At 39.2% G+C, this 11,318-nt stretch overlaps 3 non-coding genes and 1 pseudogene across 3 annotated transcripts; all 4 read left to right on the top strand.

Moving 5' to 3' along the window:
* Positions 1 to 42: 42 nt before the first annotated feature.
* LOC133539366 (5S ribosomal RNA) lies at positions 43 to 150 on the top strand (annotated as a pseudogene).
* A 1,721-nt stretch (positions 151 to 1,871) lies between these two features.
* Positions 1,872 to 1,991, top strand: LOC133539355 (5S ribosomal RNA). The gene has a single exon (XR_009803312.1). It is a non-coding gene; the product is annotated as a 5S ribosomal RNA (ribosomal RNA).
* A 2,539-nt stretch (positions 1,992 to 4,530) lies between these two features.
* LOC133539285 (5S ribosomal RNA) lies at positions 4,531 to 4,649 on the top strand. Its single transcript, XR_009803251.1, has one exon. It is a non-coding gene; the product is annotated as a 5S ribosomal RNA (ribosomal RNA).
* Positions 4,650 to 8,635: 3,986 nt separating this feature from the next.
* On the top strand, positions 8,636 to 8,754 carry LOC133539272 (5S ribosomal RNA). The gene has a single exon (XR_009803240.1). It is a non-coding gene; the product is annotated as a 5S ribosomal RNA (ribosomal RNA).
* Positions 8,755 to 11,318: the final 2,564 nt, after the last annotated feature.

Genomic DNA, 11,318 nt, shown 5'->3' with positions numbered 1-11,318 from the left:
CCGCTGTTTAATTTAAGTAGGTAGATTTTTCTGTGTCAGTCGGCTTACGGCCATACTACCCTGAACACGCCCGATCTCGTCCGATCTCGGAAGCTAAGCAGGGTCGGGCCTGGTTAGTACTTGGATGGGAGATACCAGGTGCTGTAAGCTTTTTACACTCAAGGCACACTCACAGCAAAGGACGCTGTCTTCTCTCACAAAATACCAATTGTTTTTTTGCATTCACTTTCACTTACAAATATACAGCATAGAAATATTTCAATCATAGGTAAAGCGGTTTAAAATGACTCCATATGATCTACTGCTCTCTTGTGTCACCATATCTGAGTTATTGTGTAGAAATATGGGGAAATACCGTAACTACAATAGTGAACTTTATTTACTAACCGTGTAATAAAAAAGGGTCAGTTAGATTTAACACATAATGTTGGCTATCAAGACCATTCAAACCCTTTATTAATGTAATCAAATATATTGAAATTCAACGATTTGGTACACTTTTTTGCAAAAAGAAAAAATTATGTACTACATCAACTATAACTTGCTATCCTAATATTTACAACATTTATTCTCAACAAAAGAGGAAAAATATAAAATGCAATTCAAAATATTTGTATGCACATAACAAATTTAAAACCTTTAGCATATCAGTTTGTGGACTTAAGTTGTGGAAAAGATTAAGCCAGTGGTTACCAGCTTTTTTCACCAAGTACCACCTCAGAAAAAACCTTGTCTCTGCAAGCACCACCATAATGACCAACATTAAAATACAGTATACTTAAGTATTCATTCAAATAAACAATGCAGAGGTTTTAACAATTATATTGAATACATCCATTTATTAATGCGTATTCCCTTTTGGAGTCGCGGGGGATGCTGGCACCTATCTCAGCTACAATCAGGCGGAAGGCGGTGTACACCCTGGACAAGTCGCCACCACAACGCAGTAAACGCAACTGATTTTTTTCTCAACACGTTAGGAACAGCGCCCTCTGCTGTGAGTGTGCCGGAAGTGTAAATGGTTTACATCACCTGGTTATCCCAGGTAGTCCCTTTTTCTAGTACTAACAGGGCCTGAACCTGCAAAGGAGCAGCAAAAATGAGCCTATTTTTCACAAATGGCGTGTGCACACATTCATGTTCAGTTCTTTTGTGGCTATGTGACTGTTGTCTTCCTTTGCTGCGGTTCAACGTGAGGCCATGTCAGGAACAAACACGCTTTGATCAGCCAATCACAAGTCTCAAACTGCCGTTAGTCCCGCCCCTTGGCATCCAACACACCGGTGTGACGTTCCATAAATAAACTGTGGATAAATATATATTAGTGAGGTTAGAGGAAATTAAAGACTATGTTCTTTACTGACAATTTAAAGTGTTCACTCACAGCAACTCCAAAAAGTCGGTGATAGGTGAATTAATAAATATGCTAATGAGGCCGGAAGCAGCTGGGTGCTCTCCCATTGGCCAAATTGTTGGGAGATAAAGTTGTGTTGGAATAAGAGACACTGATTGGTTCATTTCCCCAAATTGTGAAAATATTGACAGATTACAAACTGCATGTTTAAAAATGACCAATCACGGACTGTGTACAATTGTCACTTTAAATGAGCATTAATTACAACACCTTTGATTTCCACTAACCTGGCCAATATTTGACTACAGGACATTTTTGGAAGGTCACACAGATGTTTGGGCTGGCAGGGGGCGGGGCTAATGTCAGTTGTTGGACTTGTGATTGGCTGAGCCAAACTTGTTTTTTTACACAGCCACAACAAACAGAACTTAGTGTGCGCATGCGTGCTAGGCTGGAGACCAAACATTAATTTCACCCACTGTTTGATTTAAGTAGGTACATTTTGCGACTTTTGTCGGCTTACGGCCATACTACCCTGAACACGCCCGATCTCGTCCGATCTCGGAAGTCTAAGCAGGGTCGGGCCTGGTTAGTACTTGGATGGGAGACCGCCTGGGAATACCAGGTGCTGTAAGCTTTTTACACTCAAGGCACACTCACAGCAAAGGACGCTGTCTTCTCTCACAAAATAACAATTGTTTTTTCATTCACTTTCACTTACAAATATACAGCATAAATTGCCGAGAAATCATCCATTCATTCATCTTCAGCTGCTTATCCGAGGTCAGGTCGCGGGGGCAGCAGCTTAAGCAGGGAAGCACTGACTTTTCTCTCCCCAGCCACTTCGTCCAGCTCTTCCCGGGGGATCCCGAGGTGTTCCAAGGCAAACCTTGGAGATATAGTCTTCCCAGCGTGTCCTGGGTCTTGCCCGTGGCCTCCTACCCGTTGGATGTGCCGTAAACACCTCCTGAGAGTAAATGCTAAATATAAACTGGACTAAAATCACTCCAAATGATCTACTGCTCACTAGTGTCACCATATCTGAGTTATTGTGTATAAATATGGGGAAAACAGTAAATACAATAGTGAACTTTATTTACTAACCATGTAAAAAATAAAGGGTCAGTTAGATTTAACACATAATGTTGGCTAATGAGACAATTTAGACCCTTTATTAATTATATTGAATATTTTTGGCCAGTAACACTGTGTTTATACGTAAGAAAACACAAGACTGTACTGTAACAGGGACGGCGTGGAGAAGTTGGTAGAGTGGCTGTGCCATTAATCTGAGGGTTACTGGTTCAATCCCCACGTTCTACCATCCTAGTCCAACACATATACCATTTTACCATTTAATCAAGTGATTCTTTATTATACCACTAGATGGAGCCGGCGTACCACTAATGGTACACACATCACAGTTTGAGAATCCCTGGATTAAGCAAGAAAGTTAAATAATATAATAATGTGATCCATTTTAAGAAACTGTTCAAACCCAAAGTTTTTACAAAGTGCGAAGAAGAATCCTTTGAATTATATTCTATTACATTTTTTGTCTTTTTTGTATTTAGTGTATTAGATTCTGCAACTAGTGTTTGGATCCCACTGTACACAATATCTGAAGAGCAAGGAAAAAAAGCATTTCACTGCGGTGTAGTCTGCATGTGACAAATAAACTTGAACCTTGAACCTTGAAACATTTCAAACCTTACAGAAAAATTAGATAATTTTGTTCATCTCTTAATGTGAATTACAACATGTTTAACTGTTTATTGAGAACGTTATTATTTATTATTAATGGATTTAGACTGGGACAGCACGGCGGACCAGGGGATAGTGTGTGTGCCTCACAATAAGAAGTTTCCCCGGTATTGTTCCCTCCGGGTACTCCGGCTTCTGCCCACCTCCAAAGACATGCACCTGGGGATAGGTTGATTAACAACACTAAATGGTCCCTAGTGTGTGAATGTGAGTGTAAATGTTGTCTGTCTGTCTATATTGGCCCTGCGATGAGGTGGCGACTTGTCCAGGGTGTACCTTGCCTTCTGCTTGAATGCAGCTGAGATAGGCTCCAGCGACCCTGAACGGGAAAATGGATGGATGGATAAACGCAACTGCCCATCCATCCATTTTCTACCGCTTATTCTCTTTTGGGGTCGCGGGGGGCGCTGGCACCTATCTCAGCTACAATCGGGCGGAAGGCGGGGTACAGCCTGGACAAGTCGCCCCATCGCAGTAAACGCAACTGATCTTTTCTCAGCAAGTTATAAACAGCGCCCTCTGCTGTGAGTGTGCCGCAAGTGTAAAAGGTTTACATCACCTGGTTATTCCAGCTAGTCCCTTTTTCTAGTACTAACAGGGCCTGAACCTGCAAAGGAGCAGCAAAAATGAGCCTATTTTTCACAAATGGCGTGTGCACACATTTATGTTCAGTTCTTTTGTGGCTATGTGACTGTTGTCTTCCTTTGCTGCGGTTCAACGTGAGGCCATGTCAGGAACAAACACGCTTTGATCAGCCAATCACAAGTCTCAAACTGCCGTTAGTCCCGCCCCTTGGCATCCAACACACCGGTGTGACGTTCCATAAATAAACTGTGGATAAATATATATTAGTCAGGTTAGAGGAAATTAAAGACTATGTTCTTTAATGACAATTTAAAGTGTTCACTCACAGCAACTCCAAAAAGTCGGTGATTGGTAAAAAGTCGGTGATTGGTGAATTAATAAATATGCTAATGAGGCCGGAAGCAGCTGGGTGCTCTCCCATTGGCCAAATTGTTGGGATAAAGTTGTGTTGGAATAAGAGACACTGATTGGTTCATTTCCCCAAATTGTGAAAATATTGACGGATTAGAAGTTGCATGTTTAAAAATGACCAATCACGGACTGTGTACAATTGTCACTTTAAATGACCATTAATTACAACACCTTTGATTTCCACTAACCTGGCCAATATTTGACTACAGGACATTTTTGGAAGGTCACACAGATGTTTGGGCTGGCAGGGGGCGGGGCTAATGTCAGTTGTTGGACTTGTGATTGGCTGAGCCAAGCGTGTTTTCACACAGCCACAACAAACAGGACTTAGTGTGCGCATGCGTGCTAGGCTGGAAGCCAAACAATAATTTCACCCACTGTTTGATTTAAGTAGGTACATTTTGCGACTTTTGTCGGCTTACGGCCATACTACCCTGAACACGCCCGATCTCGTCCGATCTCGGAAGCTAAGCAGGGTCGGGCCTGGTTAGTACTTGGATGGGAGACCGCCTGGGAATACCAGGTGCTGTAAGCTTTTTACACTCAAGGCACACTCACAGCAAAGGACGCTGTCTTCTCTCACAAAATAACAATTGGTTTTTCATTCACTTTCACTTAAAATTATACAGCATAAATTGCCAAGTAATAATTCAATCATGGGTAAAGCTAAATATTTAAAATCATTCCATATTATCGACTGCTCACTAGTGTCACCATATCTGAGTTATTGTGTAGAAATATGGGGAAATACAGTAACTCCAATAGTGAACTTTATTTACTAACCATGTAATAAAAAAGGTCAGTTAGATTTAACACATAATGTTGGCTATTCAAACCCTTTATTAATTTAATCCAGGGGTCACCAACGTGGTGCCCAGGGGCACCAGGTCGCCCGTAAGGACCAGATGAGTCGCCCGCTGACCTGTTCTAAAAATACCTCAAATAGCAGCACTTACCAGTGAGCTGCCTATATTTTTTAAATTGTATTTATTTACTAGCAAGCTGGTCTCGCTTTGGGCTTCACGGTGGAAGAGGGGTTAGTGCGTCTGCCTCACAATACGAAAGTCCTGCAGTCCTGGGTTCAAATCCAGGCTCGGGATCTTTCTGTGTGGAGTTTGCATGTTCTCCCCGTGAATGTGTGGGTTCCCTCCGGGTACTCCGGCTTCCTCCCACCTCCAAAGACATGCACCTGGGGATAGGTTGATTAACAACACTAAATGGTCCCTAGTGTGTGAATGTGAGTGTGAATGTTGTCTGTCTATCTGTGTTGGCCCTGCGATGAGGTGGCGACTTGTCCAGGGTTTAACCCGCCTTCCGCCCGACTGCAGCTGAGATAGGCCAGTGCCCCCCGCAACCCCAGAAGGGAATAAGCGGTAGGAAATGGATGGATGGTCTCGCTTTGCTCGACATTTTTAATTCTAAGAGAGACAAAACTCAAATAGAATTTAAAAATCCAAGAAAATATTTTAAAGACTTGGTCTTTACCTGTTTAAATAAATTCATTTATTTTTTTACTTTGCTTCTTATAACTTTCAGAAAGACAATTTTAGAGAAAAAATACAACCTTAAAAAAGATGTTGGGATTTTTAAAAACATATATCTTTTAAATTCCTTCCTCTTCTTTCCTGACAATTTAAAATCAATGTTCAAGTATTTTTTTTATTGTAAAGAATAATAAATACATTTTGATTTAATTCTTCATTTTAGCTTCTGTTTTTTTGACGAAGAATATTTGTGAAATATTTCTTCAAACTTCTTATGATTAAAATACAAAAAAAATATTCTGGCAAATCTAGAAAATCTTTACAATCAAATTCAAATCTTTTTTCAAAGTCTTTTGAATTTCTTTTAAAATTTTTGTTCTGGAAAATGTAGAAGAAATTACGAGTTGTCTTTGTTGGAAATATAGCTTGGTCCAATTTGTTATATATTCTAACAAAGTGCAAATTAGATTTTAACCTATTTGAAACATGTCATCAAAATTCTGAAATTAATCTTAATCAGGAAAAATGACTAATGATGTTCCATAAATTCGTTTTTAAATTTTTTTCAAAAAGATTCGAATTAGCTAGTTTTTCTCTTCTTTTTTTCGGTGTAATTTTGAATTTTAAAGAGTCGAAATTGAAGATAAACTATGTTTCAGAATTTTATTTTCTTATTTTTTTTGCTGTTTTCTCCTCTTTTAAACTGTTCAATTAAGTGTTTTTTTCATCATTTATTCTCTACAAAAAACCTTCCGTAAAAGGAAAAAAAATGTACGACGGAATGATGGACAGAAATACCCATTTTTATATATATATATATATATATATATATATATATATATATATATATATATATATATATATATATATATATATATATGTATATATATATATATATATATTTATATATATATATATATAGAGATTTATTTGTCAAAGGTAAATTTAGCGAATTGCCTATTTCTGGCAATTTATTTAAGTTTGTATCAAACTGGTAGCCCTTCGCATTAATCAGTACCCAAGAAGTAGCTCTTGGTTTCAAAAAGGTTGGTGACCCCTGACTTAGACCCTTTATTAATTATATTGAATTTTTTGGGCCAGTAACACTGTGTTTATATGTAAGAAAATACAAGACTGTACCGTAATGGGGACTTTGTGAAGTTGGTAGAGTGGCTGTGCCATTAATCTGAGGGTTACTGGTTCAATCCCCACCTTCTAACATCCTAGTCCAACACATATACCATTTTACCATTTAATCAAGTGATTCTTTATTATACCACTAGATGGAGCCGGCGTACCACTAATGGTACACACGTCACAGTTTGAGAATCCCTGGATTAAGCAAGAAAGTTAAATAATATAATAATGTGATCCATTTTAAGACACTGTTCAAACCCAAAGTGTTTAAAAAGTGTGAAGAAGAATCCTTTGAATTATATTCTATTCAATTCAATTAAATTAAATTTTTTGTATTTAGTGTATTAGATTCTGCAACTAGTGTTTGGATCCCACTGTACACAATATCTGAAGAGCAAGGAAAAAAAGCATTTCACTGCGGTGTAGTCTGCATGTGACAAATAAACTTGAACCTTGAACCTTGAAACATTTTAAACCTTATAAAAAAATGAGATAATCTTGTTAATCTCTTAATGTGAATTACAACATGTTTAACTGTTTATTGAGAACGTTATTATTTATTATTAATGGATTTAGACTGGGACAGCACGGCGGTACAGGGGATAGTGTGTGTGCCTCACAATAAGAAGTTTCCCCGGTATTGTTCCCTCCGGGTACTCCGGCTTCTGCCCACCTCCAAAGACATGCACCTGGGGATAGGTTGATTAACAACACTAAATGGTCCCTAGTGTGTGAATGTGAGTGTAAATGTTGTCTGTCTGTCTGTGTGTCAAACTCAGTTTTTGGGGAACAACTATCCGTTAAAAATAGGAAAGAAGAGGGAGGGAAGAAGCAGAGAGAAAAGAGGTCAACAATAGCATATTCAGCATTCAGATGGCAAAAAAACTGCCCAAGAATTGAACTGAAAGTTAATCAAACCCAACAGATTTTTTTCTCAGCAAGTTAGAAACAGCGCCCTCTGCTGTGAGTTTGCCGCAAGTGTTTAAATGTTTACATCACCTGGTTATCCCAGGTTTGATTGATTGATTGATACTTTTATTAGTAGATTGTACAGTTCAGTACATATTCCGTACAATTGACCACTAAATGGTAACACCCGAATAACTTGTTTAAGTCGGGGTCCACGTTAAGGTAGTCACTTTTTGTGGTACTAACCAGGCCTGAACCTGCAAAGTAGCTGCAAAACTGACTCTTTTATGAAAATGACTCACATATGGCGTGTGCACACTTTAATGTTCACTTGTTTTCTCGCTATTCTGACTGTTGTCTTCCTTTGTTGTGGTGTGACGTTCTATAAATAAACTGTGGATAAATATATATTAGTGAGGTTAGAGGAAATTAAAGACTATGTTCTTTAATGACAATTTAAAGTGTTCACTCACAGCCACTCCGTAATGTCGGTGATTGGTGAATTGATAAATATGCTAATGAGGCCGGAAGCAGCTGGGTGCTCTCCCATTGGCCAAATTGTTGGGCGATAAAGTTGACCAGAAGCGGAGCTGATTGGCTGATAAAGTTGTGTTGGAATAAGAGACACTGATTGGTTCATTTTCCCAAATTGTGAAAATATTGACGGATTAAAACTGCATGTTTAAAAATGACCAATCACGGACTGTGTACAATTGTCACTTTAAATGACCATTAATTACAAGGCCTTTAATTTCCACTAACCTGGCCAATATTTGACTACAGGACATTTTTGGAAGGTCACACAGATGTTTGGGCTGGCAGGGGGCGGGGCTAATGTCAGTTGTTGGACTTGTGATTGGCTGAGCCAAGCGTGTTTTCACACAGCCACAACAAACAGAACATTAGTTTGCGCATGCGTGCTAGGCTGGTAGACAAACAATAATGTCACCCACTGTTTGATTTAAGTAGGTACATTTTGCCGTTGCCGTCGGCTTACGGCCATACTACCCTGAACACGCCCGATCTCGTCCGATCTCGGAAGCTAAGCAGGGTCGGGCCTGGTTAGTACTTGGATGGGAGACCGCCTGGGAATACCAGGTGCTGTAAGCTTTTTACACTCAAGGCACACTCACAGCAAAGGACGCTGTCTTCTCTCACAAAATAACAATTATTTTTTTCATTCACTTTCACTTAAAATTATACAGCATAAATTGCCAAGTAATAATTCAATCATGGGTAAAGCTAAATATTTAAAATCACTCCATATTATCTACTGCTCGCTAGTGTCACCATATCTAAGGAAATACAGTAACTACAATAGTGAACTTTATTTACTAACCATGTAATAAAAAAGGGTCAGTTAGATTTAACACATAATGTTGGCTATTCAAACCCTTTATTAATGTAATCAAATATTGAAATTCAATGATTTGGTACATTTGCAAACAGCTAAAATTATGTACTAAATCAACTATAACTTGTTATCCTCAAATTTTCAACATTTATTCTCAACAAAAGAGGAAAAATATAAAATGTAATTCAAAAAATGTGTTTGCACACAACACATTTAAGACCTTTAGCATATGAGTGTGTGGACTTAAGTTGTGGAAAATATTAAGTCAGTGGTTCCCAAACTTTTTTCACCAAGTACCACCTCAGAAACAACTTGTCTCTGCAAGCACCACCATAATGACCAACATTAAAATACAGTAGCATAGTAGGCCTAAATATTCCTTCAAAAAACAAGGCAGAGGTTTTATTTAACAATTATATTGAATATTTTTGCCCAGTTACACTGTGTTTATACGTAGGAAAAAACAACACTGTACCTTAATCAAGTGATTCTTTGGTGTACCACTAGATGGAGCCGGCGTACCACTAATTGTACACACATCACAGTTTGAGAATCCCTGGATTAAGCAAGAAAATTCAACAATGTAATAATTGTAGAGGCAGGGATTTGTGTCTCACTTGTCACCCGGGATAGTGGGTGTGGCTACAAGTGTGTGGGCGGAGTGTGTGTGGGGCTGAATGATTGCTGAATGAATATCACCTGCACCTGTCTGGGAATTGTTTGGCTTGTATGGAGAGATAGTCACACAACTTTGTCAACAGAAAAGGCTACAGATCCGACACCGACCTTCTAAAACTTTCCTGGAATTGTACACTTTGGACCGCTCAACCACTCAAGTAACAGAATGAAACGAAGGAGCGCAGCACAACCCATGGTATGTGAAATTCAGTTCATTCCTGCTGTGAAGTATACTTGTCTGGACACAGCTGATGCTGGTTACTGCTGCATATTGGATAGCTGTGGCTGTCATTTTGATGTCATTATTGCTTGGGATTGAATTAACCTGTGGAAAAGTGGATCGCTTATTTGTGCACATAAAAGGAGTGATGTTGGATGTGGAAGTTTGATGCATTTATTGCTGATGGTCAAACCTGAAATAAAGTGTGGATTTGGAAGCAACAGTAGATTCATGTCCCCGTGACCCCGAAAGGGAATAAGCGGTAGGAAATGGATGGATGGATAGATTCATGTATGGATTCATATTTGTGCCCAAACAAAGCAGCAAAGTTGGATGTGGATTCTTGATGCAAATGTGGATTGTGACATATGCTCTCTGAACTGTTGTGGTGCACATATTGCTGGATGTCGAGATGAGTGGATGAAAAGCTGGTTCAAATACAAATTAAATTTATTTCAATGAAACTGTTAAAAGAAAAAGCATTCTCATGATAAAGGCCTTGGTGTGCAAAATGGAGAAGCTTCAAAAAGAACGCCAAGCAAGAGTGAACCTGGGTGCCGTTACTTCTGTTGACAAAGTTGTGTGACTATCTCTCCATACAAGCCAAACAATTCCCAGACAGGTGCAGGTGATATTCATTCAGCAATCATTCACCCCCACAAACACTCCACCCACACACAAGTAGCCCATACTTGCCAACCCTCCCGGATTTTCCAGGGGACTCCCGAAATTCAGCGCCTATCCCGAAAATCTCCAGGGACAAATTTTCTCCCGAAATTTAGGCGGAGCTGGAGGCCACGTCCCCTCCAGCTCCATGCGGACCTGAGTGAAGACAGCCTGTTTTCACGTCCGCTTTCCCACAATATAAACAGCGTGTCTGCCCAATGATGTTATAACTGTAGAATGATCGAGGGCAAGTTCTTGGTTTCTTATGTGGGTTTATTGTTAGGCAGTTTCATTAACGTCCTCCCAGAGCGGTAACAACACACAACAACAGCAGTCACGTTTTCGTCTACCGTAAAGCAGTTCGCCTGCCGTAAACAGCCATGTTGTGACACTCTTAAACAGGACAATACTGCCATCTACTGTACATGTATATGTGACAATAACATATACGGTTTTTAGAGAGCGCAGTGCACAACTGCAAACACAACAAGGAGTCGAAGATGGAAGATTCCAGATTTGATGAAAGCACTTTTGTGTGTGCCACACAGCAATGCATCATCAGAGAGGGTGTTCAGCATGGTTACAAAAATATTGACAGAAAATAGAACAAGGATGGACAATTCAACCCTTAACTCAACAATGTGTAGATGAGTGTTATGTGTGTGTGTATGTGTAAAATTCAAGTATTTGATTTATTTATATATAAATGTATATATATATATATATATAGGATAAGATCACGGGTACAAGCGGCCG

The sequence above is a fragment of the Nerophis ophidion genome, linkage group LG20, assembly GCF_033978795.1.
Source record: "Nerophis ophidion isolate RoL-2023_Sa linkage group LG20, RoL_Noph_v1.0, whole genome shotgun sequence".
Taxonomy (NCBI): domain Eukaryota; kingdom Metazoa; phylum Chordata; class Actinopteri; order Syngnathiformes; family Syngnathidae; genus Nerophis; species Nerophis ophidion.
Note: the sequence above shows the minus strand (reverse complement) of the source record. Positions and strands in the feature narration are given on the sequence as shown.